This window comes from Alexandromys fortis, unplaced genomic scaffold (assembly GCF_014885135.2).
Source record: "Alexandromys fortis isolate MF-2015 unplaced genomic scaffold, M_Fortis_MF-2015_v1.1 scaffold_235, whole genome shotgun sequence".
Classification (NCBI taxonomy): domain Eukaryota; kingdom Metazoa; phylum Chordata; class Mammalia; order Rodentia; family Cricetidae; genus Alexandromys; species Alexandromys fortis.
This window is the reverse complement of record NW_026068114.1, coordinates 1,733,908-1,743,693: the sequence shown is the minus strand read 5'-3', so window position 1 is coordinate 1,743,693 and position 9,786 is coordinate 1,733,908. Positions and strand designations below refer to the sequence as shown.

Here is a 9,786-nt window from a genome sequence, read left to right as displayed (position 1 = left end):
ACAATAAATGCACTTGTTATTATTTTATAACCCTATATGTTATATCTTGCACAAAAGTCCATCCAAACCAACAGTGTATGGGTAAACTCATCAGTAGGGTTTTTTTTTTTTTTTTTTCTATACCAGTTCTCACTTCTTGCTCCAGCAAACACTCTCCACTTCGCTGGGAGGTACTTGGTCCGCAGCTGTCTGTTGGTCACTAGCTATGGTGGGGGTGGGACGGTGGCTCCGTGTTAAGATGCTTCTGAATGGATGGAAACTTTCCCCTCAGAAGCATTTATTTAAGATCAAACCAGACAAGGAAATCAGAGAACTCCAGCACCAGGCTTTTTAGGATTTGGGAAGAAGAAAATGAAGTCTCTCCCACCAACTATGACTCTCTGAGGTGATCACTGCAGAACAAGGGCACAGAGTTGGAAAAGGGCAGCGTGTGACTCCACTGAGCCTTGACATGGAACCTTTTTTTATTTTGTGATAAAAATGTTTCATATAAATTTCATCGTAAACTACTTTGAAAATGAAAAATCTTAAAGGTAAAAACAGTGTGCACTTTCCTTCCTATGTTCAGTCAGGAACATGCAGTCATTTTCTGGTTACTGAGTTTCTCATACAAACAGATATAATTTCACTTTTCAGGGAAATGTACAAAGGAGGTTGCCATAGTACCAAAACAGTTATGGGTGGGGGCCTCAGGACATAGACGCGTGTCCTTCCCAGCAGTCCTCAGACATTCAACACGCTGGCTAAAGTCTGGGCTCTGGAACCACATGCGAACAGACGTTATACCTTTGGTTCTTTTCTACGAAAGGCTTACAAGTGTCCATGATTAACCAAGTGATGTGACTGACTTGTGTTGAAGCCTTTCACTGATATCTTTAACTCAGTCTCTTTCCTTCAATTCCCCCACCATCGCATAAGTCAGAAAACAATGCTTAAAACAAACAAACAAACAAACAAAAAGAACAAATTAAAAAAATCCTCAAAGACAGGTGGAAGTCAAAGAAAGGAAGAATTCATAGAAATAAAAATAAATCCAAAACAGGGATCTATGCATGGACTAAGGGTTGTGTCCCATACGAATTTAGCCTCTGATTCAGATCCTATGAGAAAGGGATTACCCATCCCTCTCCCTTCCTAGACATCGCACAGGTCAAGAGTTCTAACATCCGGCATGGACCGGATGCTTAACTGGCAGTGTTGTCCTCATCTCTGCGGCCTGGGGTCTGTAATGGCAGCTTTCACATCCCTCCTCCTAAACCCAAAGGATCCGCTCTGAGAGATCCTGGAGGGAGAGACAGCAAGTTTGTTCTCCATTGTGTCTGGGGAAGGAGCAGTGTATCAACAGACCCAGTGGCTGGATTAGAGGTGTTCGCAGGCAGTGGCACTAGAGCTGGGGAGTGGGGAGTTCTCTTAGTCTGGGACTGACTGATGGTCCTTGGGGGGACAGTCCTTAGGGCAATAAAACAAAGTGGGCTGGGAGATGATGCTACCACAGGAGAACAGAACTGAATGACCAAACTTAATCTGCCACACCCAGGATGAAACGAATTGTTTTTGTTGATTGCATGAACCTGAATGGGAGTAAAAGTCCCCACCTGATTATAGACGACCATGGTAACAGATACAGAGTTACTATAGGGGATTACAAACTGACAAATGAGTGTGTGTGTGGGGGGGGAGACACTTATTTCAACTATTGCAGGAATAAAGACTATTATTAAAACAACAACAAAAACCCTAAAACAAACACACTCCCCATGTGATTCACCTACTAATATACACAAATGCTCCCGCAGAACTCATTTCCTTGTGTCGTGGGCATCATGGCACCGGGGGAAGTAATGGTATGGCCACAGGGCCATCTAGGAACTGCCTAAGGGGGAGGAGGAGAAAACTACCATCCCAGTTTTACAGCTGACAAAAAATGCTTCTGCTCTTGAGAGTCCGGGAAGCCGCTGAGACCACAGCATGGGAAGCAGGTTTGGATGAGGTACAGTCTTAACCTGAACACAAGCAAGCTAGTCTCAGCCATTGTCAGCTGAAGGGGACTCCAGGGAAGGAAGGAAACGCAGCAAAGATGAGCAGAGGCTGCTTCATGTGTGCCCAGGAGGCTGACCGTCCATTCTCCACTCCTGCAACATGAACACAGATCCCGTGTCTTTATTGAGAACCCACCGTGTGCACTGCTAACTCAGACCACACAGTGCGGTGTGAAAGAAAGAAAACTGTGTCAGAAGGAAGGTGACAGTCATTGGGCCCCTGAGTCTCAGGCAAGTTCGGTCCTAAATTGCAAGGGCATCTATCAGGAGCAGTGCAGCAGCCACGAGTACCTTCATCTGCTGGATCAATGCGTTCTAAGATTTGGTGATAAATGTGCTTCACAGTGGCAGTCGATGGAGGGCCTGGAGATGGGCAATTGTTTCTTGAGCGAGTTAGCTTATCTCTTGGACATTCCAACATTCTCCCACTTTTCCTAATTTATAACAAAATGGGAATATCATAGTACCCAGGTCTCCTAGAATGCACTTTTATACTGACTAGGCCAACAAACTGAAGAACAACTTATACCCTTTCCCCCTGGTGAGTGGATATGGGGCCCACACCCACACGCAGGGGAGAGAATTAAGGTGCAGGTTCTGAAGGGGTGTCCTATCCCCCGGATATCTCACTTTCTCCTTCCTTTTGGAATGAAACATGAAGACTACAGCATGTGCATTTGCCATGGAAGCATACTTCACAGGCCATGGCTAAGAGCCATACCCAGAGGAAACCCTGGGAGGCTCCACTGGGGCGCTGGGCATGTGGGAACAACAGGCTGTCGTTGTTTTCCAGGGCAGGAATGATTAAAAGCACAAAAGTCTTGCCTATTACAAGCGGATGGGGAGCAACCGCGGACAGGTTCAGAGAGGGAAGCACCAAGAGAAGTCAAGGTCATTTCCAGGGTTGAGAAGGTAAGACAGGTTGACCTGGGCAGAACCCCAGGGACGAGTCCCAATCCAATTCTAGAGCAGAATCTTCTCCCGGATTCAGATGCCCCAGGGCTTAAAATGATGTTCAAGCTGCAAGAGTGTCTGGGCTTAAAAAAAAAAAAAAGGCATCCATAGCATTTTCCAAAAAGAAGAGTGGGCCTCGAGGTTTGTGTTCGTCTTGCATCTCCATGAACTTGTCTGCTGGTTAAAGATTAGTAAGAGGGAGAATTCCCCCTAAAACCACACAGAAATTCAGTGAAGATGAAAATAATGCTTCTCTCGCTTGTCGGGAAGTGGAGCGTCTTCTCTCCTGCCTCCAAAAGCTGTTACAGAGGTTTCTTCATTTCTCTTCGGATAACCTTCATTTGTTCCTCAGCAGCACATACTATAGGCACTTCTGTCTCCACGCCTGAGGCAGGCTCTTCACGCGTAAACCTGCATGTTGTTGTGCGGTGGCTCAGACCTGTGTGTTCCAGGTCCCCGCTGACCTCCTCCACCACTTCCGGGAGTAGGGCTGGTGGTCACATCTGACCAGTCAGAAGCAGAGTGGGGGGAAGAGCTTGACCACTGGTCGGGAGACTCTGGGGATGGTGTCAGGTAGGGATGCTCACCCTGGAGGTGACCTCCGTGACTGGGGGTTCGCTCAGCAGCATTTGAGGAGGCGTAGCTGTGCTGGGAAGGGGGTGTGGGGTACTTCCCCACGGAGGCCGGGAATGGATGATAGGTTGGGACAATGGTCTGAGCCACCTGTCCCTCCTGCTGCGGCATCATGGTAGGCGGGAAAGCGACATTGGGCAAACGGGCCATCTCTGGGATCTGGTACATAGGGGGCAAGGGGCCTGAGACAGCTGGAGGGCAGGCGGACTGCGTCTGGGGAGCTCCAGCTGCTTGGGCAATGCTGCCTTTTGGGATGAGCTGGAAAGTCACGATGGGGGGCAAGGGCTCCCGCTGGGTGGAGATGTGCTTCCCCTCTGGTGGTCTGCTCTGGGGAGCTATGCCAGGGTGGGCTCCCTCAGCAGGAGCCAGGACCATGCCAAACATTTCGTTGTACTGGGTCTCATTCATCTCCACACGGTTCATCCAGTCTGCTGGGACAGTAACTGGATGCAACCTGCCCAAGCTTCCTGCACTGCCACTGCCTGGGGGGACGATGTGGTGGTGGGACAACAGCTGGCTGACTGAGGGAAGCACGGTGCTGGCTCCGGGAGCCAGAGGCTGCATCTCATGAAGGTTAGAGAAAGACAGTGCATGTTGTGCATGCACTGGTGCAGCTGGGGCAGCGGCAGCCAGCAGAGGGGTGGGTGAGGCCTGCAAGATTCCAGGGGATGTGATCATGGGAGAGGATGTGGCGTCGGAAACGTATGTGTGGGGAGACTCGAGAGAATCCACAGGGGATAAAGTCACCGAGCTCTCGGACAGCTGGACCTTCTCGCTCAGAGACTTCTTCCTCCTGTTCCCCTTGCCATCCTTGGCTTCCTTGGCGAGGTTAGGCAGGCTTGTGGGCATGGTGCTTTTGGTGTTGGGCCGTCTGGCCTTCTTACCCATGGGGGTGTGCTTCAGACTGAGAAAAGATCTGTTGGGCCCACAAAGGACAGGCGACAGAGCAGATGTCAGCACAGTCCCTGGAGGGCTCGGAGTCACGTTATACTCGTCCAGGAGGCGAACGATATCATGGTGCATGCGATCCCGAGCCACATCCCGGGGAAGGCGGTCCATGTGGTCTGTGATGTCCCGATTGGCAAAATGGTCTAACAGGATCTTGGCTGCTTCATAACTTCCCTCCCGAGCAGCTAGGAACAAAGGTGTCTCCTCCTGAAGAAAAACCCAAGAATGCATTTTAATACCCAGAGAACGTAAGAAGGTTTCTAACCTTTATTCTTTTATCTCTTCAGTATTTGTTTTCTAAGTGCTTCACCTAGGAAATTTCACTGCTGTGACATCCAGACATCTTCCTATGTAAACGCCTATCTTTGATTTCCGCAGAGATCTCATTTCTCCCAAAGGACTCCCTGTACTCTCAGGAGCACCATCTTCGCACAAAGGAATCAGTGAAATAGAGCAGGCTGCCGAGCCAGGGATTCCTTTGAGAGAGACCAGCTTATCAACGTGCTGAGAGGAAACCGGGTTACAGATAAGAGAGAGAGCAGGAGAAACCAAAGTATGCAAAGAATTCAGAACGCAGGAGAGAGAGGGGGTGGGGCAAGAAAGAACCAAAATAGAGGAAAAGAAGAAATGAAAGAGGAATAAAGGAGGGGAGCATGGCAGGCAGCTCAAACAAAGATGCACCGTGGTATCCAAGGACAGAAAAACCGAGAACTGCACAGAGAGCAAGGAAAGGAAGCGAGAGGTGGTGGTGAGCGCGAAGGAGAGCCCCGGAGCAGACAGACTGCTGAGGGAGAAAGCAGGATGGTCATGCCAAGTGATTTTTAGGACAGCGTGATGACTGAGCACACAACAGGCAGGGGCTCCGCCCAATAAGCCCCCTCTTCTCCTTCAGGGACTCTGGACCTGGCTATGCCGAAAAGCTGCCATAAGTGGCCTCTGAGAGCAACACTGCTAAGAGCATCCTTGGGCTCTGCGCTCACCTTATTGTCCTGCATGTCTCGGTTGGCCCCGTTCTTCAACAGCAGAAGAGTGGCCTCCACGTTATTGACAGCAGCTGCCCAGTGGAGGGCGGATTTTCCTGCGGGAACAGCGTTTTATAAGCACACAGAAGAGGAGACTGGCACTAAGTACTCTGGGTTTCTTTTGTTTGTTTTTTAAAAAACAAGAATCTGAACCCCAGTCCTAGCCCCTACCATGATCATCCACTGCATTCACATCTGCTTGGCAATTGATCAGCTCAGCCACCATCCCTTCTACAGCCAGGCGGGCGGCCAGGATCAGGGGTGTAGTACCTTCGTTCATTCTGGCATCCAGGTCAGTCACTCGGTTGCGGATCAGAATCTGGGAGAGAAGCAGAAAGAGAGTCCCTTAGATGAAGAAAACCATGAAAGAAAAGCATCGGAGAGAGGCCGCCCTGGGGTCCCTAGAGGGCAGCAGAACTGTATTACCTTCTTGTCCTAGACACTACACTGGCTAATCGTTACATATTTGCTGAATCAATGGGTGATCCATTGACAGACAATCGGGACATACTGGCCCATTAGGATGCTGTTCTGGTCTCTAAGAAAAAAATGTCTGTGTTGTGTGAGCAGGGGTGGGGTGAGTATCACAACTTCAGTCGTGTGTACAGCTTGAGGTCGCTTGAGGTCGGTCATCCAGAACACTTCCAGTTTCCTCATCAGGATACAATCATACGTATCAGGGAACACACTGTCAACTCATGCTGGTGATCAGCTGCAGGCCCACAGACAGGCAGAGCTATAGAGAGCTAACACTGGCCAAATGATGTAGACCACTTCCTATTCCCATCTGACCTGTGCGTTGTGAGGCATCTTCGTACATCCAAATACTGCTGAAAGAGATTCACCCTGCTGCCGCCCGAATCACTCTCTGGCTACTTAAAGTAGGTCAGCTGGCTTTCCTCCCTTTTCTGTCAAGCATAACTAATTTCTCAAAGACTTCTGAAAGAATTTAGTGAGACAGTAAGTGTTTTAGCAAAACTAAAACATAACAGCCCTATGAAAGCTATCTTAGTGTGTGTGCAGGCACGTCTGTGCTGTGCTACACACGTGCAGGTCAGAGGACAACCTGCAGGAATTACATTAGATCTCGTATTTGACTCTGTGGGTCCTGGGGACTGAACTCGGGTTTTCAGGATTGGAGGCAAGAGCTCTGTGGTGGTGTGAACGAGATGTCCCCAGGGACATCTGATGGTTTGGACGCTGGTTAGTGGCCATTTGGGAGGGAATAGAAGGTACCGTCTCACTGGAGGAAGTATGTAACAGGGCAGGCCTTGAAAAAGACTTGTGTCATTCACAGCTGCTCCCTACCTCCTGCCTGCAGTTCAAGGTGTGAGCTCTCTGCTGCTCCTGCCACCATGCCTCCCCCCCCACCATCATGTTATCCCTCCGGACGCAGAGCCCCATTAAAGTCAATTAGGAGTTGTGGTGCTCTATCAAAGCAATAGAAGGGAACCACAACAGGCCCGTCCCCTGAGCAACCTCATCCCTCACATTCAAACCAACTCTTGAGCTCTTTACCTGGAAGACACCTTGGGCATCCGCTGCAACCGCAGCGTGAAGAGGGCAGCGGCCCATGTTGTCCTGGGCATTGGCATCTGCACCGGCATCCAGGAGGCGTTTGGCAGCATCAGCCCGAGAATAGCGGGCTGCGAGGTGCAGGGCCATCTCACCGGTCCGGTCTGTCTGCGCCTGAAGGCTGGCACCCTGGTAGACCAGGTCTGTGATGATGTTGGCAGAAGAGTCCTCAGCATCTTCGTCTTCATCGCTCAGATCTGAGCTGCCTCCTCGGAGAGAAGCCAGCATCAGCGGGGTACACCCGTCTGCAGGAAGGAAAAGGGCCAAGCGTGTCCAAAGAGAAGGAAGTTAGCCCATTACTGGAGCCTTTCCACTGAACACCATCATGCCATGGGAAATGAGTCCCCTGTGGGTGCAGTTACTGTGACAGGTTGTACATGCCAATGCTGGTCATATGATGGGGATGAAAGCAGTCACCTTCGGATCTAGGGGAGCCTCCTTATGATAAACAAGCTTTTCTGCTTGAGTTTAAGTGATATGATGATGTCTTAAACTAGACAACATTTTAAATAGACAATATAAATACACTTCTATGCCTAAAACAGAAACCACATTAGTTCTCCAAGCTCTACTGTGGTGACTGAGTTATCATAGCCCCCATAAGACTCCTATATTTGAATGCGTAGATACCAGGAGGTAGCACTTTTTCAGAAGGACTAGGGGTGTGCTCTTGTTGAAGGAGGTCTGTCACTGAGGTTCCAAAGCCCATGCCAGGCCCTTTACATCCAAACTTGTCCTCAGGCTGTGCAGCAAGAGATCTTACAGCTGAGCGTGTCCCAGTCCTCTGCGTTGGGTTTTCTCTCTGTCTCTGATTTGTGTCTGTCTCTCTCTTCCTGCCTGCCTGTTGGGATGTGGCTCTTCACTCCTTTGCCTTGGTCAGTGTCTCATCACAGCAATGAACAGTGACTAAGACAGATACTATGTTTCTGTCCCCCTAAAATCTATCTCATTTAATTAGCCTGCTTGTTCTTAGTATGTTATATGTGAAGCAATGACAAATCCTTTCCTTTCTTTAAAATCCACACTTTTAATTTAAAAAATTTAGAATTTATTTATTTAATGTGGTCAAGTGTTTTGCCTACATGTATCTCTGCACCATGCGTATATACTGCCCATGCAGGCCAGAAAATGGTGTTGGATCCACTGGGACTGGAGTTCCAGATGGTTGTGATCCACCATATGGGTGCTGGAAACTGAATCCAGGCTCTCTGTAAGAGCAACAAATGCTCTTAACCACTGAGCCCTGGGTTTTAGCCCAAAATTTAAAAATACTTACATATTTATTTATCTTGCTACGTGTGCATGGCATGTACCTATGCACATGCGCTACAGCACATAAAAAAATCACTGTATGAAAATGGTGTGTGTGTGTGCGCACATGTATGTACGCAAACACATAGCCATGACATGTTTGTGTAGGCCAGAGGACAATTCTGTCTGACTTTTCCATGGATTTTGAGGCTTACACTCGGGTGGTCAGGCTGACTCACTGAGTAATCAGCCTCATTGTGCCTAGGTTCACAATTTCCCCACAGGTGTGTTTCTCAAACATACACTTCCTCAAGCTTGGTTGGTGTCTGTGGAGTGGGCAGGGGCACCGGGGCAGAGGGAGAAAGGCTGAACAACCACGTAGAATTAAAGAGGTATGGCCAGGTACTGACCTGGGCCTCGGACATTCACGTCCAACACAGCCACCTCCTGCTCTGCCTGTGGAGGAGTGAGCGCCAGTGACGGAGTCCGGCGGATGTCTGCAGCTTCAAGGTGTTGCTGAGTCCACGGGCGTCGATCGATGGGGTCATCTTCTGAGAGCAAAGCCTCGTCTTCAGCCTGGATAGGGAAAATAGTTCTCTCATCAGCCCGAGCCCTTCTGAGGCTGCGGACAGGGGCTGAGGAGCGGCAGTCTCCCACCATCTTTTAGCCTCCATTCCATGTTCCCTCTCCCAACTGTCCATGTCCACATCACTACCACTGTGGCTTCCCACGGCTCTCCGTTGTGGTTCCCGGTCACGCTGGTGCCTCTCAGCAATTCCCCCAAACTCTAGGCTCTAGCCCTAATATGCTACTTTCAAATTCTTGAAGCATCGTATTCTCATTTCTGCGTCTCTGTCTACGACAGTCTCCTCCAACTTTCTGTTTGACTGTTTCTTGCTCTTCAAATGGAATTAGACTTTAATTCTTGTTGACCTTAAAGAGCTGATCCTTTTACTCAGCTGACCATGTTACATGGCATTTAACACCAGCAAATATAAGTTATCTTTAAAGAAATGTAGTTTGCAAAATATTGGGTTTTTATAAACGTATCATTATACCTTGCTGATCCTACACCCCTTTCCTCGCCTCCCTCCAAACACCCCCCTGTGTATATTTTTCCTGCCCTGTCTATCTCTCTATTAGTTAAATACAGATTGTTCATGTGAGAGAAAACATGCAATAGTTTGCTTTTCTTTCAACTGGAAGGTCTTGAAGAGGGAGAATGAACCTTGTGCAAGGCAGCCAGCTTCACTAACAGAGTACTCAATCAAGAGCAAGCATTGAGGGAGGACAAGGAGAAATAACCATGTGAGTGTAAAATCATCTGCTTTACTGAATTCTCTGTAATAGGAGCTAGGCAAGGG

The 9,786-nt window shown here is 48.9% G+C and overlaps 1 protein-coding gene across 1 annotated transcript in view; it reads right to left on the bottom strand.

Moving 5' to 3' along the window:
• Positions 1 to 446: 446 nt before the first annotated feature.
• LOC126490096 (notch homolog 2 N-terminal-like protein A) overlaps positions 447 to 9,786 on the bottom strand; it is a 137,398-nt gene continuing 128,058 nt past the window's right edge. Inside the window, exons 30-34 of the mRNA XM_050124779.1 lie at positions 8,833 to 8,998; positions 7,115 to 7,416; positions 5,768 to 5,915; positions 5,555 to 5,652; positions 447 to 4,781 (exon numbers count right to left, since the gene is read on the bottom strand). The gene's annotated coding sequence lies outside the window, so the exon portion shown is untranslated. The remainder of the gene's footprint in view (positions 4,782 to 5,554; positions 5,653 to 5,767; positions 5,916 to 7,114; positions 7,417 to 8,832; positions 8,999 to 9,786) is intronic.